Genomic DNA, 27234 nt, shown 5'->3' on the forward strand with positions numbered 1-27234 from the left:
GCATGGGTTTCCAAAGAGAGTCAGGTCAGATAATGGCACACATTTTAAGAATAAGGACCTGCAAGAAGTTGAAGCAGCTTTAGGACTGAAACATGCATTTGGAACAGTGTACCATCCTCAGTCACAGGGAAAAGTGGAAAGAATGAATCAGTCCATAAAAGGAAAAATAGGAAAAGTGTGTGCACAAACAAAGTTAAGCTGGGTGGATGCCCTACCCTTAGCTTTACTGTCCATTAGAAGTTCAGTAAACTCCATCATAGGGTTTGCCCCGTACGAGCTAACAACAGGGCAGCAGTTCCTGGGACCAGGAGCTGGAATACAGATGTTAGAGGAAGAAGGAGCCTCTATAAGGTACAAACCTTATTATGATCAACTAACAGCTTTGGTGTCAGCTTTCTCCAAACAGGTTGGATTGGAAAAGGGGGACCGACAGAGCCAGGTGACACCAACCACGGACTGGGTCCTGCTGAAGGTGATCATACGGAAGTGGTCGGACCCAAGGTGGACAGGACCTAACAGGGTGGTGGAGGGGAGATCCCATGCGGTCAGACTGCAGGGGGTAATCATCACACAATTGAAGGGAAGGTCCCCCGCCCTACCAGTTGGAGACGGAAACCATGGCTCTGGCAAGAAGGGAAAACTATGTATCGGAGAGCGAATATGATGTATATAACTGGTTTGTTGGTCTCATTTTCATGAGACCAAAAGGGGGAGTTGTAAATATATGACTTACTTATAAATATATGGCTGGCTGCGAGTGTAAATATACTTGGCATTCGGAAGCCTTTGGGGATGCTCCATTATGCGCGCGTGCACAACAAGGTCACGTGGTGCTCCGCTCCGTTGCAAAACAGGGTCACGTGATGCTCTGTTTCACGCGCCGGAGGCGTGCGGGGGTCACGTGATGCTCTCGTTTCACGCGCCGGAGGCGTGCAGGGGTCACGTGATGCTCTGTTTCACGCGCCGGAGGCGTGCGGGGGTCATGTGATGCTCTCGTTTCACGCGCCGGAGGCGTGCAGGGGGTCACGTGGTTCTCCGTTTCGCGGGCAAAACAAGGTCACGTGGGGTCGGACATCCGGGAACGTAAGGAGGCAGAGAATGGAGTCAGATCAACAGCCAATCAAAAGATAATCCCACATCAGTGATTGCATGACGTTTTTTATAGTATAAAAGACTGGCTCAGGGACAGGAATAGGTCTTACTTTTTGAACTGGCACACTTTAGTTTGTCAGGGACAAAAAGGTTTAGACCCAGAGCTCTGAATGCTTTATCCACTTACTGTTTAAAATAAATTAAGAGTGTGAGACCGAATATCTTCTCCTATTGCTTCATTTAAAGAACATGCAGGACTGGGCTCACACATAGAAGAAAGTAAGTTGGTAGATTGAGCCAAAGTCCGACAGAGTACAGGTTCATAGCTCCTTGAAAATGGAGTTGCAGGTAGATAGGAGAGTGAAGAAGGCGTTTGGTATGCTTTTCTTTATTGCAAAGAGCTATTACTATCCCAAGCTTTGTCTACCCAAGAAAACCAACACATAAAATAAAGATACTAGCACCTATCACTCGCTGTTTAAAATCCCGCAAAGATCCCCCAATTTGTTATGGACTAGGCCAGACCACTCAAAACATTCTTAAGCAGGCAGCCCAGACCATAACTTTGCAATTAGTTTCAGTAAGTGTACAGTGAACATTACCCGGAGTAAGTTAGCTAGGTTGCCAACTAGATTTTAAAACAGACAGAAATTTATTTACAAGATTACACTTTTTCCTGTCCGGGAGCAGCGGGAGAAAGAGCACTGGTGACGTTGGGACCAGGAGGTTTCTGGGAAGGTAAGGACTTAGTATTTATTTGAGCAGCAGCTCAACCAAGATACTATGCGTGTAGTATCTCCCTCCCCCCCATCCTCCTCTAATCTGAAGAAAAGGACTCTGTAAAGTAAGGTTTCTTTCTTTGCTTTTATATATTTAAGTGCATTGTTTGGTATTAGTTAGTTGAGTTAAAGCTTAGGCTGACAATGGCAGGGGATCTCAGACCCGTGGCATGTGCCTCTTGCTTGATGTGGGAGCTCAGGGACGTGGCTGAAGTCCCTGACTCATACACTTGCAAGAAGTGTGTACAGCTGCAGCTCTTGTTTGACCACATGATGGGTCTAGAGCTGCAGAGTATCTGTGATACTGAGGAGGTCATGGATAGCACGGTTAGTGAATTGGTCACACGACAGGTTAGAATTGCTGAGGGAGACAGTGAATGGGTGACCAAAAGGCAGAGATAGAGTCAGAAGGCAGTGCAGGTGTCCCCTGCAGACATCTCCCTCCAAAGCAGGTATACCATTTTGGATACTGCTGGGGGAGATGGCTCACCAGGGGAGGACAGCAGTTGCCAGGATCATGGCACTGTAGTGGGCACTGCTATTCAGAAGGCTGGGAAAAAGACTCGTAGGGCTGTAGTCATCGGGGATTCTAGTGTAAGGGAAGTAGATAGGCGGTTCGGTGGCCAAAAATGAGACTCCCGGATGGTATGTTGCCTCCCAGGTGCTCGGGTCAGGGATGTCACCGATCGGCTGCAGAGCATTCTGAAAGGGGAGGGTGAACAGCCAGTTGTCAGGGTGCATCTAGGCACCAATGATGTAAGTGAAAAAAAAGATGAGGTCCTGAAAGAAGAATTCAAAGAACTAGGAGAGAAGTTAAAGATGAGGACCTCAAAAGTAAGACCCGAGCTCTTACTACTTTTTAGCAAACAGTGTCATTGTGAGTTTGACTGTGGCTCAGTACTTCAGGGCAGTATGGTGGCTCAGTGGTTCGCACTGCTGCCTTACATCGCCAGGGACCCGGGTTTGATTCCCACCTCGGGTGACTGTCTGTGTGGAGTTTGCACATTCTCCCCATGATTGCATGGGTTGCCTCTGGGTGCTCCACTTTCTTCCTACAATCCAAAGATGTGCAGGTCAGGTGAATTGATCACATTAAATTGCCTGTAGTGTTAGGTGCATTAGTCAGGGGTAAACATAGGGTAGGGGAATAGGTCTGGGTGGATTACTCTTCAGAGGGTCAGTGTGGACTTAGAGTCATAGAGTCATAGAGATGTACAGCATGGAAACAGACCCTTCGGTCCAACCAGTCCATACTGACCAGATATCCCAACCCAATCTAGTCCCACCTGCCAGCACCCGGCCCATATCCCTCCAAACCCTTCCTATTCATATACCATCCAAATGCCACTTAAATGTTGCAATTGTACCAGCCTCCAGGGAAAATAGCCCCAGCCTGTTCAGCCTCTCCCTGTAGCTCAGATTCTCCAACCCTGGCAACATCCTTGTAAATCTTTTCTGAACCCTTTCAAGTTTCACAACATCTTTCCAATAGGAAGGAGACCAGAATTGCACGCAATATTCCAACAGTGGCCTAACCAATGTCCTGTACAGCCGCAACATGACCTCCCAACTCCTGTACTCAATAATCTGAGCAATAAAGGCCAAATGGACTGTTTCCATACTGTAGGGAATCTAATCTAGTAAAGGGGTATTACATTTTGTCGATCATTATTCAAGTTGCTGTGAACTATTGGCATTTGCAGTAAAAGCCTGAACCTGTGGAAATGGGGTTCTTACAAAAGGTAATTGATGAAGCAACTGAAGGTATAGGGGATGCCAGGGCATTGTGCTGGGAAGTGATATCCTGGGGCCGAGATGGTTACCAAAATCCCCAATGATCTTCTGTTGTAGTAGGTTTAATATCAATTCTTTTAGGATCTATTGGTGTTATACTAAGTCAAGTGCTACTTTGGTGTCAAAGGCAATGATGACACCTCACCTTGGAATTCAGCACTCTTATCCACATTTGACCCAATGTTGTGATGTTCCAGTGTTCCAGGCAGCATCTAAACTAAGTGTCAGTAAATAAGTCATTGTTTACTAAGTGCTACTTGATACTGCTGTTGATAATATGGGATAATAATTGGCTGGATCAGATTTGTTCTGCTTTTTGTGGACTGGACATTCATAGTCACACTTCCACATTATCGGAAAGATGCCAGAATTGTAGCTGTTCTGGAATAGTTTAGCTAGAGGTGCAGCTATTTCTACAAACCAAAAGTTTAGTTTTACTAGAAGTGCAATTGTTTCTGGAGGGATTGTAAAGACAGTTATTGGAGTGACGTGCTTCTCCTGTTAGATGTGGGAGATCAGGAAAAAGTCAAATATTCCTGACAATGATGTCTGCAGGAAGTGTGTCCATATGCAGCTCCTTTCAGACTGCATGAATTGGGGTGGCAATTGGACTCACTGCGGAGCCTACAGGAGGCAATAAGTTGGGTAGGTAGGAGTTTCAGGGATGTGGTCACACCAAACGTTCAGCTGGATAGATGGGTGACCACCAGGAAGGACAGGCAGGCAATGCATGAGTCTCCTGTGGCTACTACTCTCTCATACATGTAAAACTGTTTTGGATACTGCTGAGGGGTTGGATAGCCTGGCAGGGGAAAGGAACAGTAGCAGCCAGATCAATGGCACCCCGATTGGCTCTGTTGTACCGCAGGATGGTTCGAAGTATAGGCAAGTGTTAGTAATGAGGGACTCTACAGTCAGGGGCACAGATAGGTGTTTCTGTGGCCATGAACAAGACTCGAGGATGGTAGGAGTGGCTGAGCAGGCACAAAGCATTCTGAAAGGGGAGGGTGAGCAGACAGAGAACATGATCCATTTTGGGATTAATGACACAAACAGGAAGAATGATGAAGACCTGTAAAGGGAATTTGAGAGATAGGCAGGAAGTTGAAAAGCAAGACCTCAGGGGTGTAACCTCAGGATTATTTCCTGTGCCATGTGCTAGTGAAGCCAGAAATATGAAGATAATATAGCTGTGGCTACAGAGCTGGTGTAGGAAGACGACAGATATTTGGATCAATGGGATCTCTTCCAGGGAGGATGGACCTGTACAAGAAGGATGGCTGCACCTAAATTGGAGGGTCACCAATGTCCTTGTGGGGAGGTTTGGGAGTGCCACTTGGGACGGTTTATCCACATGTGGCAGGGGCAGAATGGTAGGTCAGCATGTGAAGTGACTGGGGAGAAGGTAGAGCTTGAGTCAGGTACATCTAATAGGAAGAACAGGCAGGGCAGCTAAATGAACACAAACAGACTGGCAGTCTGAAGTGCATCTATTATAATACTAGAAATATGAAGATAATATAGCTGTGGCTACAGAGCTGGTGTAGGAAGACGACAGATATTTGGATCAATGGGATCTCTTCCAGGGAGGATGGACCTGTACAAGAAGGATGGCTGCACCTAAATTGGAGGGTCACCAATGTCCTTGTGGGGAGGTTTGGGAGTGCCGCTTGGGACGGTTTATCCACATGTGGCAGGGGCAGAATGGTAGGTCAGCATGTGAAGTGACTGGGGAGAAGGTAGAGCTTGAGTCAGGTACATCCAATAAGAAGAACAGGCAGGGCAGCTAAATGAACACAAACAGACTGGCAGTCTGAAGTGTATCTATTATAATACTGTACAAGGAGGAAAAGGTAAGGGAGGTGTGCTTACAGCCTGGTTTAGAACACAGAACAGTGACATTGTAGCCATTACAGAAACTTGATTGGAAGAAGGGCAGTGTAGGCAGCTCAATATTCAAGATCTTAGATGTTTCAAGAGTGATACAGAGGGATGTAAAAGAGGTAGAGGAGTTGAATTACTGATTAAGGAGAATGTCACAGGTGACACTGACAGGACATCTTGGAGGGCTCATCTAGTGAGGCAACATGGGTATAATTCAGCAATAAGAATGATGCAATCGCTATGATGGGGTTATAATATAGGCCTCCCAATAGCCAGTAGGAGATAGAAAAACAGATATATATATGCAGATCATGGAAGGATGTAAAAACAACGGAGTTATTGCAGTGGGTAGATTCAACTTCCCCAGTAGTGACTGGGTCTCCCATAGTGCCAGGCGCTTAGATGGGGCAGAATTAGTTAGCTGCATCCAGCAGGGTTTATTGAAACAATATATAGACAGTGCAACTAGGGAAGGGCCTGTAGGAGACCTTGACTTGGGGTAACAGCCTGACCAGGTGATCAAAGTTTCAATGGGAGAGCTTTAGCAGTGATCATATTTCTGTAACTGTTCAGATGGTTATGGATCAGGATAAAACTTGGCTTCAAGTGGAGGTGCTAAACTGGGGGAAGGGTAATTACAACAGGATTACAGGAAGCAAAGAAATTAGATTGTGGGTGGCGGTTTGAGGATATGACCACACCTGACAGGCAGGAGTCCGATAAAGATCAGTTGATTAGGACCAGTATGTTCCGATGAGGATGAACGATAAGGATGGCAATATTCAGGAACCCTGGATGACAAGAGATATTGCAAATTTAGTGAAAAAGAAAAAAAAGATGCTTCTATAAGGATGAAGAAACTGAAATCAGACAAGGCCATTGATGAATATAAAGGAAGCAGGGAAGAGCTTAAACAAGGAATTGGGAGGTTGCTGAAAGAGACCAGGAAATATTCTTGGAAGGTAGCATGAAGCAGAATCCCAAACCATTATATAAGGACAAGTGTGGGCCAAGCACAGACTCATGGCGATGGTGTCAGAGGTGAGTTTAGGTTGGCAGCAGCTTCTGCATTCAGCGCAGACTCATACAGGCTGAGGTAGAGGGAGTTTGGGCCCAGTACAAAACCCTGTAGAATTGGCTGCAGCTGCATTGGCAAGGTATGCCCAAAGCAGACTCATGGCACCAACAGCAGAGTCGGGTTTGGGTCAGTGCGGTACCCAGCGGCATTGGTAGCATCTGCATTGTCAAGGCCCAGTGAGGATTCATTGGACAATGACATCAGTGGAGGAGAGATGGCACCCAAGAGTGGCAACTTCCATTTCAACAGCAGCATGGTAAAGAGGACTTGTGCCTGACCACTAGGCCCATGGAGAAAGTGAGGACTGCAGATGCTGTAGACCAGAGTTGAGAGTGTGGTGCTGGAAAGGTACAGCAAGTCAGGCAGAATCAACATTTCCAGTATAAGCCATTCATCAAGAATGAGGCTTGTGGGCTGGGGAGCTAAAAGATAAATGGGAGGGGGGTGGGATTGAGGATACAGTAGCTAAGAATGCAATAGATTGATGAAAGTGAGGGAAAAGGTGATAGGTTGTAGAGAAGGATAGAGCAGATAGATAGGACAGGTGATGGACAGGTCAGGAGGGCGGTGCTGAGTTGGAGGCTTGGGGCTGGAATAATGTGGGGGGAGGGAAAATGAGGAAACAGGTGAAATCCATATTGATCCAGCGTGGTTGCAGGGTCCCAAGGCGTTCTTCCTCCAGGTGTCTGGCGATGGGTCAATGTGGATCAACACAATGTGGATTTCACTGGTTTCCTCATTCCACCACCTCTGCCCCCCCACCCCCCCCCCCACCCCCCCCACCCCACACACACACACATTATCCACAGAACACAGGCTGTTGGGAAGGTTAGTGAATGCTATTTAAATACTTACCTCGAAGCCAGTGGTCATTTTTTGCAGCAGAGAGTGGCGGGAGCTGGGCAGAAGTGAGGTCGGAGCACAGAGGCTGATGGGAAGACTAGCGAGTGCTATTTAAGTAGGTGTGTTCTAGGTCCCAGGTCCTGCATAGTAGGACCTGCCCCCATCCCCCTCCTCTAACCTAATTAAGAGTCAATAGACTCACCGACAAAAAAAAGGGGCTCGAGGGAAGTGTCTGGTGAGAAAAGTGAGTCTATGGCGCAGGAGTCTTTGGCAAAGAGGCTGAGTGAGGAGATTACACCACAGTTGAAGGGGGTGTAGACATGTCTACATGATTCAGTGTGCAGCGTGTATGATGTGGGAGGTCAGGGACACTGATGGTGTCTCTGGCTCCTATAGCTGTGGAAAGGGTGTACATATTCAGCTTCTGAAGGAGCATTTTGCAGCACTGAAGAAAGAACTAGATGACCTCAAGCTCATCCGAGAGAATGAGAATTTTCTGGACCTTCAGCGAGGTCATTATACTGAGCATACCAGAAGAGAGAAGGGAGATGACAATGAGCAAGGAAGAGATGATTGTAGTATAAGAGACCCCGGGGGAAGTACCTCTCGTGAACAGGTTGACTCTCTTGAAAACTGTCGAGACAGACAACACTGCCAGTCTGGAGGCGGACAGGTCTGCCAATCGAATGTTGGCGTGGAGGCAAGGCTGAGGAGTCAGGCATCCTGCAGAGCCGTGGTAATAGGGAATTCCACAGTGAGAGGGACAGAAAGGGGTTTCTGCGGCAACAGCCGGGATTTGAGTATGGTGTGTTGCCTTCCTGATGCCAGGATCCAGGATATCACAGACACAGTGCAGGGAATCCTCAAGGGTGAAGGTGAAGAGCCAGAGGTGGCGCATGTCGGCACAAATGACGTCGGGAAGAAGAAGAGGACTTCAGAGAATTCAGAAGAAGGCTGAAAAGCAGGACTTCAAGGGTGGTTATCTCCGGTTTGCTTCCAGTTCCTCGGGCTGGAGAGGGCGGGAACAGGGAGATAATGGACTTGAATGTGTGGCTGAGGAACTGGTGGACGAAGCAAGGATTTAAATTCTTGGATCACTGGGGTATATTTTGCAGTCAAGATAAATTATACAAGAGGGACAGGTTGCACCTTAATAGGTGGGGGACCGGCATTCTGACAGGCAGGTTTGCCACTGCAACACAGGTATGTTTAAACTAAGTAGTAGGGGGGGGAGGGGAAAAACTGGAAATTTAAGAAGCAAGTTAAAGGGAAAGTGAGAATAAGAGAAGTTCAGAAAGACAACAGAATCAACGGCGCAGAAAACTCAAGAATGGATCATACAGTATGGTCAAGTGAAATAGGGATTGATAGGAAGGGTGAGGGGAGTAACAAATTAAAAATATTATAAATGAATGCACAAAACATAAGAGATAAGGTGGATGGGTTTGAGGCTCAGTTGGAAATTGGCAGGTACGATGTTGTGGGTATGACTGAGACGTGGCTTCAAGTGGACAGGGCCTAGGAAAAGAATATTCAAGGCTCTACGTACTATCGAAAGACTGATGGGCAGAGGGGGTGGAGTGGTCCTATTGGTGAGGAGGGGGGGCGGGGGGGGACATAAATCAGGAGATGCAGAATCAGTATGAATAGAGCTGAGAAATTCTAGGGGGTAGAAAAACCCTAATGGGAGTTATCTACAGGCCCCCAAACAGTAGTCCAGATGTAGGGTGTAAGTTGAATAAGGAGCTGAAATTGGCCTGTTGCAAAGGTATTACTACAATTGTTATGGGGATTTCAACATGCAGGTAGACTGGGAGAGTCAGGATGGTACTGGACCCTAAGAAAAGGAGTTTGTGGAGTGCCTCTGAGATGGATTCTCAGACCAGCTTGTACTGGAGCCTACCAGGGAGAAGGTAATTCTGGATCTGGTGTTGTGCAACGAACCGGATTTGATCAGACACCTCGAAGTAAAGGTGCCATTAGAAGTTAATGACCATATTATGATAAGTTTTAATCTGCAGTTTGAGTGGGAGAAGGGAGAATCGGAAGTGTCAATATTGTAGTTGAACAAAGGGAACTATGGAGCTATGACAGCAAAGCTGGCCAATGTTCAATAGTTCAATACCCTAGCAGGGATGACAGTGAAACAACAATGGCAGGTTTTCTGGATATAATGCAGAAGGTGCAGGATCAGTTCATTCTAAAGGGGAAGAAAGATCCAAAGGGGAGGCAGAGGTGGCCGTGGCTGATGAGGGAAGCTAAGGATTGTATAAGGATAAAAGAGAAGAAGTATAACATAGCAAAGATGAGCGGGAAACTGGAGGACTGGGAAATTTTTAAAGAGCAAGAGAGGATAACTAAAAAGGCAATACGCGGAGAAGAAATGAGATACGAAAGTAAACTGGCCAAAAATATAAAGGAGGATAGTAAAAGCTTCTTTAGGTATCAGAAATGGGTGAATTTATTATGGGAACAAGGAAATAGCAGAAGAGTTGAACAGGTACTTCGGATCTGTCTTCACTGGGGAAGACACAAGCAATCTCTCAGATGTAATAGAGGCTGAAGGACCCAGGGTAATGGATGAACTGAAGGGAATTTATATTAGGCAGGAATTGGTGTTGGATAGACTGTTAGGTCTGAAGGCTGATAAGTCCCCGGGACCTGATGGTCTACATCCCAGGGCACTTAGGGAGGTAGCTTTAGAAATCGTGGACGCATTGGTAATCATTTTCCAATGTTCTATAGATTCAGGATCAGTTCCTGTGAATTGAAGGGTGGCTAATGTTGTCCCACTTTTCAAGAAAGGAGGGAGAGAGAAAACAGGGAATTAAAGGCTGGTCAGCCTGACGTCAGTGGTGGGAAAGATGCTGGAGTCAATTATAAAAGATGAAATTACGACTCATTTGGATAGCAGTAACAGGATAGGTCAGAGTCAGCATGAATTTATGAAGGGGAAATCATGCTTGACTAATCTTCTGGAATATTTTAAGGATGTAACTATGAAGATGGACAAGAGAGAGCCAGTGGAAGTAGTGTACCTGAACTTTCAGAAAGCCTTTGATAAAGTCCCACATAGGAGATTAGGAAATTAGGGCACATTGTATTTGGGGCAAAATGCTGACTTGGATCGAAAATTGGCTGGCTGACAGTAATGAGTAATGGGAAAAGAGTAATGATAAATGGATCCCTTTCGGAATGGCAGGGAGTGACCAGTGGGGTACAACAAGATTCGATGCTGGGACCACAGCTGTTTACAATACACATTAATGACATAGATGAAGGCATTAAAAGTAATATTAGCAAATTTGCTGATGACACAAAGCTGGGTGGCAGGGTGAAATGTGAGGAGGGTGTTATGAAAATATAGGATGACTTGGACAGGCTAGATGAGTGGATGGATGCCTGGCAGATGTAGTTTAATGTGAATAAATGTATGGTTATCCACTTTGGTGGCAAGAACAGGAAGGCAGATTACTATCTAAATGGAGTCAAGTTAGGTAAAGGGGAAGTACAACAAGATCTAGGTGATCTTGTACATCTGTCAATGAAAGCAAGCATGCAGGTACAGCAGGCAGTGAACAAAGCTAATGGCATAACAAGAGAAATTGAGTAGAGGAGCAAAGAGGTCCTTCTGCAGCTGTACACGGCCCTGGTGAGACTGCACCTGCAATATTGTATGCAGTTTTGGTCTCCACATTTGAGGAAGGACATTCTGGCTATTGAGGGAGTGCAGCGTAGGTTCACGAGGTCAATTCCCAGAATGGCGGGACTATCATATGTTGAAAGATTGGAGCGACTGGGCGTGGATGAGAGGAGATCTGATTAAGACGTATAAGATTATTAAAGGATTAGACACTCTGGAGGCAGGAAGCCCATTTCCGTTGCTGGGTGAGTCCAGAACTAGAGAACACAGTTTAAAAATAAGGAGTAGGCCATTTAGAACAGAGTTGAGGAGAAACTTCTTCACCCAGGGAGTGGTAGATATATGGAATGATCTGCCCCAGAAGGCAATGGAGGCCAAGTCTCTGGATACTTTCAAGATAGAGATGGATAGAGCTCTTAAAGATAGTGAAATCAAGGGTTATGGGGATAAGGCAGGAACAGGATACTGATTGTGGATGATCAGCCATGATCATAATGAATGGTGGTGCTGGCTCGAAGGGCCCTATGGCCTACACCTGCACCTATTGTTCGCTGTCTATTGTCAATTATCCTAGTCCCAAGTATACAACTCGGCACCACCCTCCTGACCTGTCCATCACCTCTCCTATCTATCTGCTTCATCCTCCTCTCCAACCTATCACCTTTCCCTCACCTTCATCTACCGATTGCATTCTTAGCTACCTTCCTCCTCACCCCACCTCCCTCCTAATTATCTCTAACTCCCCGAGGAGAAAGTGAGGTCTGCAGATGCTGGAGATCAAAGTTGAAACTTTATTGCTGGAACAGCACAGCAGGTCAGGCAGCATCCAGGGAACAGGAGATTCGACGTAAGAAGGGCCTGTGCCCGAAACGTCGAATCTCCTGTTCCCTGGATGCTGCCTGACCTGCTGTGCTGTTCCAGCAATAAAGTTTCAACTCTCTAACTCCCCGACACACAAACCTCATTCTTGATGAAGGGCTTATGCCAGAAATGTCGATTCTCCTGCTCCTCAGATGCAGCCTGACCTGCTGTGCCTTTCCAACACCTCACTCTCAACACTAGGTCCATGGCCCATGGTGGAGAATTCAACAAGAAGGGCTCTAAAGGTGAATACTTCTTAAAATTCTTTATTTTTCTGCATTTATATTCAATGTTTTAATTTATTTAACATGGCACCAGAGAGTAGTGACCCTGTACAACACTTTTCATGACATTTTATAACAAAATAATTACTCAAATCAAATCAAGAGGGTAACCAGGGAAAGGGTAGGTCCAGTCAAGGACAAAGGAGGAAAATTATGTTTGGATCCAGTGGCAGTGGGGGTGGTCCTTGATATGTGTTTCACATCAGTATTCACCAAGCAGAAAGACATGAATGATGGTAAGATTAGGGAGGGGTATGTTAATATTCCAGGGCATGTTGATGTTAAGAAGGAGTAGATGTTGTGTGTCCTGAAAAAACATTCAAGTAATATGTCCCCGGGTCAGATAGGATCTATCTCAGGATACTGAGGGAGATAAGGGCGACAATTGCTGGGGCCTGACAGAGATGCTTGTATACTCCTTAGACACAGGTGATGTCCCAGGGGCTGGAGAATCGCCAATGTCATTTAAGAAGGACAATAGGGATAATCCAGGAACTTATAGTCTGGTGAGCCCGACAATGCTTGGACAGTATTCTGAGGGACACAATTTATTTGCATTTGGAAGACAATTGACTTATTAGGAATAGTCAGCATGGCTCTGTGTGGGGAAATTCTCATCCCGCAAATTTCATTGAGGTTTTTGAGGAAGTGAGAAAGACGATTGACAAGGGTAGTCGATGTTGTCTACATGGACTTTACGAAAGCATTTGACAAGTTCCGTCATTATAGGCTTGTCCAGAAGATTAGGTCACGTGGGATCTACTGGGAGTCAATAAGTTGGTTACAAATTGACTTGGTCATAGAAGACAGTGAATACTTTTTACAAATTAACAAGTGCAATTGACAAATTTCAGATGTCATATATGTATTTCATATATAATCTATGCTGCAGACATGATAATAAAGAAAGATAGACAAATCAACGGACAGAGATAGGCTAACAGATGGACAGGCGGATGGATGCACACAAGGTCATACAGACAGATTTTCAAATTATTACAAAACGATAGAAACTAACAGATAGACACAATAATCACCTGACCTGGAACTGTTTGTATCAAGTATTCAAACCAGTGACGCATAGTGGAATCTCCAAACAGATAAACTCTTTTTTGACGAAGACAGTCTGTCATTTTTGCAGGAGTGTCAAAGTGGTAAATATCGCAAATCGTTGACATCCATCAGTCCTTATAATAAAAACCAGATGGTGACACAATGGGCTGTCCCTGGACACATTCTCCAAGACCCAGAGCTGAAAATAAAGTGAAAAAGACAGAAAAATTACAATGCACTACACCTTCAATTATCAATATATTGTCATTCAGTTAATCACAGATTCCATGGTAGTGGCAATCCCAGGAGGACCATTAGCTGGTGCTACAGGAAGTACACATGCACAGTGAGAAAACGAATCTGAGTAATATTCTGAACAAGGCTGTCAGTGGGTAACTACACCACTTGTTGTCACTGAGCTGTCATGAGAAGGAAGTCCCACTGTTAATGCTTGGTCTGCACTGGGAGAGCTCAGCTCATCTGGGTAATGGTGGGGCCACTAAATAGAATAAATTTGGAAAATGTGATCATGCTCCATTAAATATAGTGTGTTGTGTATGTGGCTGTCTATTAGAATATTTAACTTTCTCCATTAAAGAAAACAGTAAATAAAATATAAAAGTAACACCTCATTCCCACATCCTAACCATTGGCTTCTTTGAATTAATCCCCAGTCCAAGTTCTTTTCACTGGCAATTGCAAGTACACACTGTACATTGCCCCTTCCCCTATCTCATCCCAGATCCAATTTTCCAACTTGGCACATGTCCTACCTGTCCATCTTCATTCCCACCTTCCCACTTCACCGTTCCCCCGACCTATCATCATCACCCCCACCTCTATCTACCTATCATCTCTCCAGTTACCTTCCCCATAGCCCCACCCCACCCTCCTATTTATCTCTCAGGCCCAATTCCTGCCCCCAACCATCTTCCTGATGAAGGGCTTATGCCCGAAATGTTGATTCTCCTGCTCCTCGGATGCTCCCTGACTTGCTGTGATTTTCCAACGCAGCACTTTTCGACTGTCCCTGTTATCCTTGCTATAGAATGTAGAGAATATGAACACTTTCTGGCATATCTGTGTTGATTATGTATTCAGTCCATAATCCTGGGATGCACACATGTCTGTACCAATTTTGAGTAACTCAAGCATATTTTACAGCCAAAGCTGTGTTCTGTAATTCTTGATGTATAAAAGCACATTTGCACAGGAGAAAGCACCAATGGATTCCAAAGATTCAATGAAGTAATTCACTGAAATTTTTGTCGATATATTTTGCAATGTCAGTCTCTTATTTGGGTTCTATCTTTTAGCCCTCACCTGACCCCATCTTCTACGTAAATACCAACCTTTACCTAGCTACCAAGCATTCTGAAGAAGGGTCACTGACTCCAAAGTCTTCACTCGGTTTTCTGTCCACAGATTCTGCCAGACCTGCTGAGTTTCTTCAGCAATTTCTGTGTCCACAATTATTTCTTGTCTATATTAATGATTTTGAGGGAAGTGAATATGGCCAGATTTGTGAATGAGATACATATGAAGGCCTCTGGTGAGGATGATAGAAAAGAGTCTGCAGAGAGATATCAACAAGCTAAGTGAGTGGACACAAATATGGCAGCTGGAATATAATGTGAAAAAAGTGGTTTGGAACTTTGGCAAGAAGCATAGAGAAGCTGAATTTTTAAAAATTCATTTATGGAAACTGAGCATTACTGTCTGTCCAGCATTTATTATTTAAATGGAGAAAAACTGTAGAAAGCTGGAGCACAAATGGATTGGGAGTTGTCATGCATAAATAATAAAAAGTTGGCTTATAATTTCAGCTAGTAATTGGGACAGCAAATGGAAAGTTGACATTTATACCAAAAGAGAATGACGTACAAAAGTCAAAGTATAAAAAAGTCTTGCTCAGTCTATTCGAGACATTCATTCGACCACACCTGGAATAGTGTGCACAGTTTTAGTTCCCTTATCTAAGGAAAGATATACTGGCACTAGAGGCAGTCAAGAGAAGGTTCATTAGGTCAGCCCAGGGTCTGGAGAAGAAATTGAGAAGGTTAGGCCTATACTCACTGGAGTTTACAAGAGTAAAAAATGATATTATTGATCCATGTTTTGGAGATTTAGATTCTTTGGAGGTTTCACTATAGTTGTTTCCTCTTTTAGAAGAAGCTAGAACTAGAGGATATATTCTCAGAGTTAGGGACTACACATTTAGAACACAGGTAACAATAGAGTGAAACTGTCAAATTATTTCCCACAGAAGGCATCGTTAATTATAGTAAAGGCTGTGATGGACAAAATTTTATTTGGTTAGGGCATCAAGGGTTACTGGAGTAAGGCAGGAAAGTGGAGTTGAGGATTATTAGATCAGTCATGACTTCATGGAATGGCAGAGCAGACTTGATGGGCAGAATGACCTACTTCTGGCACACACTTGACAGTCTAATAGCAAGTTTAATCTTCTCATTGTTGGCTCTATCCTGAGATTGCTGTGCGATTGGCCAGAGACACAGATCTGGGAGGTTTGTCATATACTTACCCTAGCTTTACGCACAGACGTTTTAGAGCTTTTCACAGCTTGCTGAGGTGTTTAACTGTTATAAATCCATTGGTGATCATGCCAGCACCAGCAGCAATGCTTATCACCCTCTCTCTCACTAGACAGTGGTCAACACCCCTTCCCAAGCCAGAGATGGTGTTAACTGCTCTGGTCCCTCTGAACAATGACAGTGTTACAAAGGAACATGGGAACACAAGTAGGCTATTCAACCCTTTGAGCCTTTCTACTATTCAATGAGATCATGGCTGATCTGTGACCTAATATGACACACCTGACTTTAGCACATATCCCTTAATACTTTTGCATAACAAAACTTTATCTATCTCAGATTTAAAATAAACAATTGATCCTGAATTGATTGAGCTTTGTGGAAGAGAATTCCAAATATCTACCCCCATTTGTGTGTTGAAATGCTTCCAAACATCTCTCCTGAATGGTCCTGCCCTAAGTCCCGCACTATGCCTCTAGTTCTAGAAGCCCCAGCCAGTGTAAATAGATTATTTTCATTTACTCTGTCTTTTCCTGTTAATATCTTGAAGACTTTAATCAGATCACTCCTCAAATTTCTAAATTCTAGAGAAAATATCCATAGTTTATGTAATTTTTCCTCAAACATATTCCCTGCAGCCCAGGTATCATTCTTGAACACCAATGTTAAGATAAAACAGGCTGATGAGAAAAGTTAAGTTCTGGAGGAGAAAGACAGATAAATCCATGACATTTAAAACAAGAAACCAAAATGGGAAGCTGGTGGGTTCTGTGTATTAATTCACAGTCATCTGTGATGATGGCCCACTGCTTGGCTTTGGAGACTGTTATTCCATATGGGCCAGGAGCAGGCAGGTGAAGAGCTATTGCCCGAAACGTCGATTTTCCTGCTCCTCGGATGCTGCCTGACCTGCAGTGCTTTTCCATCACTACTCTAATCAAGACTCTGATTTTCAGTACCTGCCGTCCTCACTTTTGCCCAGGAGGGGGGAGGTGGCAATCATTTAATTTGGAATTACGTGTGGCATGGACTTGTTGGAGTGAAGTGTCTGTTTCCGTGCTGTGGCTCTATGACTCTCTCAGATTTTATGGAAACTGGAAGAAAGATTTTGAACATAAGGAGAATCACATCTCTGAGGTTCTAATTGGTGTGATCTAACTTAAATCCCTGAAAACAACTTGAAATAAAGTACATTAGCCCTTTGGAACTCAATATAAGTTTGTTGAGGCCAGTAATGGAAGGTTTGATAATTTTAACAATTTGCCTCTGGGACCAGTTCATATTTACTCAGGATTACATACAGTTCTGAAGAAGGGTCACTGGATCTGAAACGTTAACTCTGATTTCTCTCCACAGCTGCTGCCAGACCTGCTGAGATTTGCCAGCAATTTCTGTTTTTGTTTCAGATTTTCATCATCTGAAGTTCTTTCACTTTTTTCCGTAATGGTATATTGTGTATTAACCTTGAGACAAACAACACTTTCTAGTCCTTACTAACATTTTCACATGTGAAAACCTGTGGTTTTGGCTGTTTCGAGCTTTAAAAGAAAGGCTGCATTTTACTGCAACTTTTCCAGTCCAGACTGACTGAGTGCAGCTTGAGCTGCAACTGTTACAGAGGCTGACTGTCTTTTTAACACTGATACACTCTTAGAGTGACTACTCACTTATTGTCTGAAGACCACTTTTTTCTTTTCAGATCATTTAGATCCTTTTTCCCAATAGTTTATTTAGATTTGAAGACAGGAATCTATATCCCCAAACACCAGGTTGTAAGAGACAGCACTCTCTGTGCAGCTTGCCACTACTTTGGAAGTGATGAGAATAAAACTTCTGGCACTAATCCTTCTTTTAATGTTAGACTATGATGCTTACCAGTATTAAGTGATGAAGGGTTAACCATAATAGAAAAGGCCTGAATTTGAGTGACAAGAAGTAGTTTATTATACATAATAACAGGTTATATGAGCTTCAGGTTAACTACAGCTAACTGGTGAACTCTATTACACAATGTAAAAGACATTGTTGTTTCTGAAAGGGCACAGCTGTTTTTGTGTGACATGATTGTAGAGGGTTGAGCTAGTGATTTGCAATTGGCTTGCTGCTCCCCGAGACAATCATTTATATATCAATGGGAGGAGCTATCCCAAAGGTTCAGAGTTAATCCTTTCAGTTCAACTACCTCATATGACAATTTATACTTCCTCTGATATACCAAGTCTATATTTATAGATGTAAAATTAACTTACTTGGTCAAGGTGAAGGCTCTACCGTTATGTATCCTGTGCCACTGGGTAAAATGGGCTGCTTGAGGTTGATGCGACTGTAGATGTAAATATATGATAAATGAAGTCATTGTATTAATGTAACAAGTGAATGTAGACAGAAGAATATGTTTTGCTCTATTATTTCTCAAACCAATAGTAACAATTTGAATTTTACAGTTACCACTGACTCCACTAAATTCTGTAAATGAGTTGCCAGCCTTTTGCCCCTAACCAACATTCCCAGTGTAAACAGCAGTCATCACCCAGAACCAGCTTCACTGAGTGTGTCATTTCATTCACAAACCTGACACCAAGTTCCTGAGCAACTGCTTTTCTCTGAACGTCACGGCAAGAGATTCCCAGGAGAGTAGAGGAGTTGCTTCAATGATATTATCGACGCATGATGTGAAGGGTTTCTCAATGAGCCTACCTCACTACCACTCAGAATGGAGAACAGGCTTTCAGGGAAGCAATGAGTGATTGGATGACTTTGATCAGAGAATGTTGAGGCCAAAGTCAAGATAGTGATGGAGCACACAGCACCCTCTGAGTAACTCAATGATTCAATCCTTTAAACACCAAGATCATAGAGTTTGCAGATCATGCATCGGACTTGTCAGCCATCTTAGAATGGAGAAAGTGAGGACTGCAGAGGCTGGAGTACCAGAGTTGAAAAATGTCATGCTGCAAAAACACAGCAGGCCAGACAGCATCCGAGGAGCAGGAGAATCGATGTTTCGGGCATAAGCCCTTCTTCAGGACATAAGCCCTGAAGAAGAGCTTAAGCCCGAAACGTCGATTCTCCTGCTCCTCGAATGCTGCCCAGCCATCTTAGCCATCTGTAACAAAGACAGAAATTGCTGGAAGAGCACAATAGGTCTGGCAGCATGAGTACTGAAGAAGAGTCCCAGACCAGAAAAGTCTGATTAACTCTGATTTCCCTCCACAGATGCTGCCAGACTTCATGGAATCATGACAATGCGGAAACAGGCCATTCAGCCCAACAAGTCCATATCGATCCTCCCAACCAGACCTATACTTTCCCTGTAGCCTGATATTTCCCATGGCTAACACACCTAAGCTACACATCCCTGTACATTATGGGCAATTTAACATGAACAATCCACCTAACTTGCACATTTTTGGACTGTGGGAGGAAACCGGAACACCAGCTGGAAACCCAGACAGTCACAGGGAAGATGTGCAAACTCCATACATACAGTTTCCCGAGGGTGGAATTGAACCCAGGTACCTGGTGTTGTGAGGCAGCAGTGCTAACCACTGAGTCACCTGCTGAGCTTTTCCAGCAATTTCTGGTTTTGTTTCTGATCTAAAACATCCACAGTTCTTTCAGTTTTATGTAGTATGTACTGAGCCAGAGTGAAAGCATGCCATTCTCAATTCAGACGATTTACCCAACAGAGGTTGTGAAATATCTTCAATCTGAGTTTCTGATGGTGCTTCTCCAATAAGATGAGGGAAAGCACTGAACAAATGTAGTTCAATCAGTCTCATCGGCATGAGTAATGAATAATTGACTGAGGCTATTCCATGTCTCTCATTTTATCAGAATCAGTAACTGATAGATAACCCAAATTGACCCTTGTGTAGTAAAATGTCCCAAGGCTCTTCATCAAGCTATCACCAGAAGGAACATGGTACCAAGTCACCAAAAGACATTCGGGGAAGTGAACAAAGGTTTAGCTGAACAGGTTGGCATTAGGCAGCATTATAAAGCAGGAGGGAAAGGTAGCAAGGTAGATCGGAAGGAATTCTCAAGCTTCTGGTCTGACAGCTCTAGGCACAGGCCCAATGGATGGAGGAGATGTAAAAGGCCATAATAAAGTCATGGAGTCATACCATATATTGTCACATCTGTATGAAAACAAACGCTAATTTATACTATTTATCTGCACAGTTGTCACTGTGTGATGGGTTCTTCCCAATCCATGACTCCTGTGTAAGTGCACAAACAATACAGTGAATCAACAAATCTGCAGGTCCAGATTTGGAAAAATGTGAGATCTTCGAGGATTACAGACTGGAGGAAGTGACAGAGCCAGAGAGAGGTGAGACAGCAGAAGGATTTGTACACAAGGACGTTAGCATGAATATTGTGGGAATTCTGGACTGGATTTTATTTATTCATGAATTTTGGGCATTGCTGAATGGGAGAGCAATTATTTCTCATTTCTACTTGTCCTCAAGTGGGTGCTAGTGAGCTGTCTGCTTGCACTGCACAAGTCCATTTGGTGTAGGTACACACATGATGCTCTTGTGAAGGGAGTTTCAGGCATTTGACCCAGTGACAATAAGGGAACAACATTTTAGCTCCAAGTCATCATTGTACATGTGGAAGTTGGAGAGGAATGCGCAGCTGGTGGTGTTACCATGCTTTTGATGCCCTTGTTCTACCATGGGGGAGAGGTGTTTGGTTAGAAAGGGGTATCAAAAAGTGTTAGTAATTTACTGCAGTGTACCATGGCCAGTGGTGGAGAGAGGGAATGTTGAAGGGGCTGCATAAGATGGCAAGCAAGCATGGTGCTTTGTGGTAGGTGGAGATTCGTGAGTATTTCTGGAGTTAGATGGAGAGTGTGAAGAATTGCCCCACACTCATGACTCGTAGCTTGTAGATGATGAACAGGTTTTGAGGAGTCAGGAGGTGAGTTACTAACTGAAACATTGGAGAAACAGTATTTGTTTGGCTAGCACAGTACAACTGCCGGTCAATGGTAATGTGCAAAATGTTGAAAGTGAAGGCAATAGTCGTGCCTTTGAATTTCAAGGTCAGATCATATAATTGTTTCTTGTTGGAGATGCTCATTGCCTGGTATATGATTGTTATGAATGTTACTTGCCACTATCAACCTAAGCTTGTAATGATTCGGTTATAGTGAGACCTCAATGTCCATCACCAAGAGTGACTTGGCAGAAGCACTGATGACCTCACTGGTCAACTCCTGAAAGACGTAACTGCCAGTCTGCTTTTGGGCAAATGGTGAGGGAATCTACACAATGGAAATATATACTTGACCTCACTGTCACCAATCTGCCCGCTGCAGATGCCCCTGTCCATGTGAGTATTTGGAGGAGAGACCAGGACACAGTCCTTGTGGAGATGAAATCCCATCTTCACATTTAGGATACTCTCCATGGTGTTGTGTGGCACTACCACATGCTAAATGGATAGATGTTGATCAGACCTAGCAACTCAAGATTGGCTATTCATGAGCAGCTGTGAGTGCGAGGTAGCAGCAGAATTGGTCTCAATCACAGTCTGCACCCATATGTCTGTTATATTCCTCCACTCCACCATTACCATCAGGCTGGAGGATCAATCCTAGTTCATTGAAGACTGAAGAGGGCATACCAGCATCTCAAAAATTTAGGTGCAATGCAATAAAAACACAGGAGTACTTGCACGTCAACCAGCATAAACAGAAAGTGATAGACAAAGATAAGTGTTTCCACAATCAACAGATCTGATCTTAGCTCAGCAATCTGCTGAATGCCTGCTCTGAATGGTGGTGGACAAATAAACAACTCACTCGATGAGCAAGCTCCAAAATAATCGCCATGCTCAATGATGGAGGAATCCAGTCCATCAGTGTAGCAAATAAGGCTGAAAGGTTAACACAATCTTCACCCAGAAATGCTAAGTGTATCCACCTTGGCCTCCTCTGGAAGTGCCCAACATCACAGATACCAGTTTTCAGCCAATTTGATTCACTCCATGTGATATCAAGAACCAGTTGAAAGCACTGGATACTACAAAGACGATGGGACTGGACAGCACTCTGGCAATAGTACTAAAGCCTTGTGCTCCAGTGCTTCTCACAGCCCGAGTAAAGCTGTTCCAGTACAGTGAAAATGCTGGCATCCAGCTGATAATGTGTAAAATTGACCAGGTATTCCTGTACGTACAAAGCAGGACAAATTCAAGCTGGAAAATTACTGCTGCATCAGTCTGTCCTTGATATCAGTAATGTGAAGGAAGGTGTTGTCAACAGTTCTGTCAAGCAGCATTACTTCATACTAATTCACTGACTGACACTCAGGAGGAACACCTCTCTGCAGGTTGGAGTCATACCGAGGATAAAAGATAACGTTGAAGGTCAATCATCTCAGCTCTAGGACATCTCTTAGGAGTTCCTCTGGGCAGTTTCCTCGGCACAGCCATCTTCAGCTCTTTCAATAATTCTTCCCTCAACATTTCCTTCCCTCCATCATGAGGTCAAAAGTGGAGAATGTTCGCTGATAATTGCACAATGTTCATTCACAACTCCTCAGATACTGAAGCTATCCATACCCATGGACAGTAAGACAATATCCAGGCTAGGTCTGACAAATGGCAAACAGCATTCACACTATGTAAGTGTCAGGCAATGGCCATCCCCAACGAGAGAGAATCTGACAATTCAATAGCATTGCCATTGCTGAATGCTGTAGTATCAGTAACTTGGGGTTACTACTTACCAGGATCTGAACTGAGCAGTACTTTGGCTATAGGCTATAGGAGCAAGCCAGAAGCTAGGAAGGAACTTACCTCCTGATTTCGTAAAATCAGTCTCCTATCTACAAGGCATGAGTCAGGAGTGTGATTGAATAGTCTTCACATGCCCTGATGAGTGCAGCTCCACCAACACTCAAAAAACTTGACACCATCCAAGACAAAGCAACTGGTTGATTGGTACCACATCCAGAAATATACATTTCCCCCAGTACCATGCTCAGTTTTTTTTTGTTTCTTTTGTATTTCTTTCCCTAATCTATATGTTTCCTCCTGTGTCTCTACTAGCTTCATCATGAAGGATGGCTTTTCGAATAATGTTTTATCCCTGCTGTTGATCCCCTGACTGCTGCTCACTGACAGTTTTTGCATTTTATCTCCTTGCTGACACCCTGAGCTTTCTTAACATGGTAATGCTCTTAAATTGCTAAATCTCTTTCCTTCAAAACATTTTATTTCCATTTGAATCCATGCAGCTGCTCACCATGTTGTATTGTGATCTGGGTTGTTCATTGTCACCAATCCTCCTTTATCAAAGCTGAGTCTCAGGCCTGTCTAGTTATTATTGATGGAGGATAAACCACTGGTGAGACTTAACAGAAGGGGTATTTTATTCTATAAAAAGATAGTTTATTTCATGATAGCAATAAGATAATTTCCATTAAGTTCATACGCTTACTTAGTAAGGACATTCATTTCCTGAGGGAACTCATGCAGATTTCAGTGACCACAATCCAAAGATTGTGACAGCATCAGATTGGGTGGGGGTTAATGCAATATCATCATTCCCTAACACTGACGCTCCCTTACCCCGATGCTGTTGGACCTAACACACACCCTCTTCATTGCAACAGCCTGAGGCTTAGCATCCCCTCTCTTTTCTTGGGACCTGGCGCAATCCACCACAATATCCAGTCCCTGACATCAAGGTCTGTTCGTCCACAAGCTTGTCCCTCTCCCTCAACCCAGGACCTGGGAAAACCCTGCAAACAGATCCAAATGCACCCTTATATTACTGGCACACCCTCTTCTCTGGAACCCAATAATCACTCATATCCCACACCCACAGGACTGATAACTCATGCCCCACCCGTCCAGACCCAATATCCATCAGTCACCCTACATTAGACACTCCATGAATTACCAGAGACTCTATCCTTTCTAACCTGGCAACCCACCCATCTGGCACCCTACTTACCATGCACTATTGCACTCTACCCACTTGTCACCTTTACACCCTATTCTCCTTGCACCTGTCCCTTACACGGGCCAGACATAGTTACAAGAGCTGCAGAGATGATGCAGACCTATTCCTTAATGCAAAAGAACATTAGGAGCTGAGCGGCAAACTGGGTGTGATCGCCATTCCTCAGCAAATGGCAATCCTTCCTGATGCCCTTCCTGATGAAGCGCTTACGCCTGAAACATCAATACTCCTGCACCTCGGATGCTGCCTGACCAGTTGTGCTTTTCTAGCACCACACTCTTGACCATTCCTGATGAAGGGCTTATGTCTGAAAAGTTGATTCTCCCGCTCCTTGGAAGCTGCCTGACCAGCTGTGCTTTTCCAGCACCACACTCACAACTCTGATATCCAGCATCTGCAGTCCTCACTTTCTCCTAGTTGATTTTAACCTTACTGCGAAGCCACTTCCAAGGATGCCTACCTTGAAGAAGTTCGCCTCCTCTCTCTACAAGGATCTCAGTGAATCCCTCTCTCATTGTGCGCAGCAACACCATATGCACAGCATGGGATCAAAGGGATGACTCAATAACATAACCCTCACAAGGGTATTTAGAGATGGTCAAAAAGTATTAGACTTGCCAGAAATGCACAAATCCCACGAAGATATGAAGATGTGGATCAGTCTTATGAACTCTTGCCAAACTACACTTAGAAAACTCTTAGATTTGTCTGAAGATAGTGTATAATAACTTGACTTTCAATTGTTGACAGTGAGCATGCAGGTGAACTTTCTTAATTTGATAACAGCTCCAAATCATTGCACCTCAAAGGATATAAAGACTGTATCCCAAAGTGAAGGTTACAATTGACTTTCCAATGTTGAGAAGTCTGGTTCTGTGCTTCTCTATTAGAATCTGAGTCAGAAAGAAGAATGAGAAAACAAAATAGCAATAAAAATACTTCAAGCGACGTACCTTTGGAAATAAAGCTTCTCTTCTCCCATTAAGAGATCTTTTTCAAATCCTGCTAAGCCACGTTTGATACGAGCAGAGCAGGAAAAATTCTTTGGTTTGTAACAGAACCAGGGCTCCCCAGTCTTGGGATCAGTAAAGTTACAGAGTGGTTTAGATTGAGGCAAATAAAGATTACATTGTGTGGTCTCTAAACTATCCCCCTTCTTGAAGGTACTTTGAAAATAAACTCTAGAGATTCGTTCCTCACGTAGCTTTTTGAGTATTTGGATCCCTTCATTGGAATGAACCAATGAAATAGAGAATTGGACTTTTCCCGGCCAAGATAAAGTAAAATTGATATAGTAAAATCCATTTTCACTGTCTATAACAGTTCCCACTGAGCCAGCTTTTAAAGCTGGGGTGTGGATCCGAGCTTGGAGATAGTCACCCCCATATCGCTTTGGGTGACCTTCAAAATCACTCATCTACAGCATCACTTGTAGCTGATCTCCCACATAGATAGTCTTTGCAGAATTTAAAATTACAAAGCGAACATGTGCTGGGGTTGCTGCTTTTCTGAAAGGGCACAGCAGAGTTGGGGGGTTTAGGCCATTCGATCATTTTCATAAGGGACATTCCCTCTGATCTTTCTTCAGGGGTGAAGCTGTGAATCTGGTAGCCACGTTGTATCAGCCTGTCTGTCCAATGGAGATTCCTTGTCTCCACTTTCTGCCTCATGGTGTGGTTAAACTTTGGAACTGGATATCTCCTCCATTTGGACACAGATCCAATCATTGCAGTTTTATCGTACCACAAAGAAGAAAAACATTTTTCATGAATAATAGGGAATTCTTCAGAATTGCAGCATCTTAATCAAAGGGTTACATACTTCAATGAGGTAGTGAGCATTAATTCATTTATACACTGCATATTCAGCTCAGGAGAGGAAACAGGTCATCAGAAAGTCTAACCTTTGATTCCCTGACAGCACAGTGATCTTCTCCTGAAAGTGACCAGGCCAGGAAAGTTCCCAGTTTAATTCCCAGTCTGTGCAGAGTTGATTTCTGCACTGCTGAGATACTGAGGGGAAAATGCACAACCAGTTAGTGTTCCCAATTCTCACACTGTGCAATGACACCTGTTGGAAGAGCATAGAATGAGGCATTGGGTGAGGAACAGACCTGGACTTCAGTTTGAGACCCTGATTCAGGACAGGTGACTTGTAAGTGAAGGTACTAGGTCTGTCTGTAAAACTGTATCTTAGCAGGATTGGTTCTCATAACTTCAGTCACAATTTCAAAAGACTTTTCATAAATCCAGTTCTCAACTGATGATCACCCTGAACAATGTGTCAGTCTGTCATTTTCAATAAACACCAAGGGCATATCCACCAATGAACAATAGCAGCTTGTCCATGTCATGAACAAAAGACAGACAAGCAGACTGTTGACTTGTGAACTCCAGTCAGTTGGTATAAAATCAGTTTTTGATACTGATGCATGTCTGCCTCACTGTTTACATTGTATGAAAGAAGAAAAAAACAGAAGCAACTTCAATGATAGTTTTAAAAGGAAAGATAGAGAAGGAAGGAAAAGAAGAGGGGGAGCAGTGTTGTTTAAGGATTGCAGTACAGTGTGGGAGAAAGAGAATGTCTCACACAGATCAAGGACAGAGTGAAATTGTCTCAAGGAAAGGAATAAAAAGTGGATAATTGCTTTGCTCAATATAATCTTTAGCCAATCAACTCGTAGAAAGGATGGTCAAGAACAAATTTTTATTCATCTTTTGTAGGATGTCCAGGTTGCTGGCTGGGCCAGCATTTATTGCCTGTCCTTAATTGTCCTTAGTTATGTGGGGGTATATATTGGAAAGAATGTGCAAAAGAAGCAAGTGTGATCTGAGAAAAAAAACTTTCTCACACAGCGAGCAGTTAGGGAAAAGAATGCAGGTACAATTGATGCATTCAAGTGATCATTGAATGATTATTTGGATAGAAATAGTGTTCATGTGTATGGGGAATAATCGGATATTTGCACATAGTAATGACGTCAAAAAGTGTGGCGCTGGAAATGCACAGCAGGCCAGGCAGCATCTGAGGAGCAGGATACCCTATGTTTCAGGAATAATCCCTTCTTCAGGAACATGTGGGTGGGTGCCCAAGGGGGCTGAGAGATAAATGCGAGGGGGTTTGGGTTGGGGGGACGGTAGCTAGAAATGCGATATGTAGATGAAGGTGGGGGGTTAAACTGAAAGGTGGGAAGGAGCGTGGACAGGTAGTACAGTTCAAGAGGGCAGTGCTGAGTTGGAGGGTTGGATCTGGTACAAGATGGGAGGAGAGAAGATAAGGAAACTGATGAAATCAACATTGATTCCATATGGTTGGAGGGTCCCAAAGCGAAAGATGAGTTGTTCTTCCTCCAATCGTCAGGTGGTGGAGGAGGCCCAGGAATTG

The 27234-nt window shown here is 43.9% G+C and overlaps 1 pseudogene; it reads right to left on the bottom strand.

Annotated features, from left to right (window-relative positions):
• Window positions 1–25520, bottom strand: part of LOC122555522 — a 43341-nt pseudogene extending 17821 nt beyond the window's left edge.
• Window positions 25521–27234: the final 1714 nt, after the last annotated feature.

The sequence above is a fragment of the Chiloscyllium plagiosum genome, chromosome 12 (assembly GCF_004010195.1).
Source record: "Chiloscyllium plagiosum isolate BGI_BamShark_2017 chromosome 12, ASM401019v2, whole genome shotgun sequence".
NCBI classification, from domain to species: Eukaryota; Metazoa; Chordata; class Chondrichthyes; order Orectolobiformes; family Hemiscylliidae; genus Chiloscyllium; species Chiloscyllium plagiosum.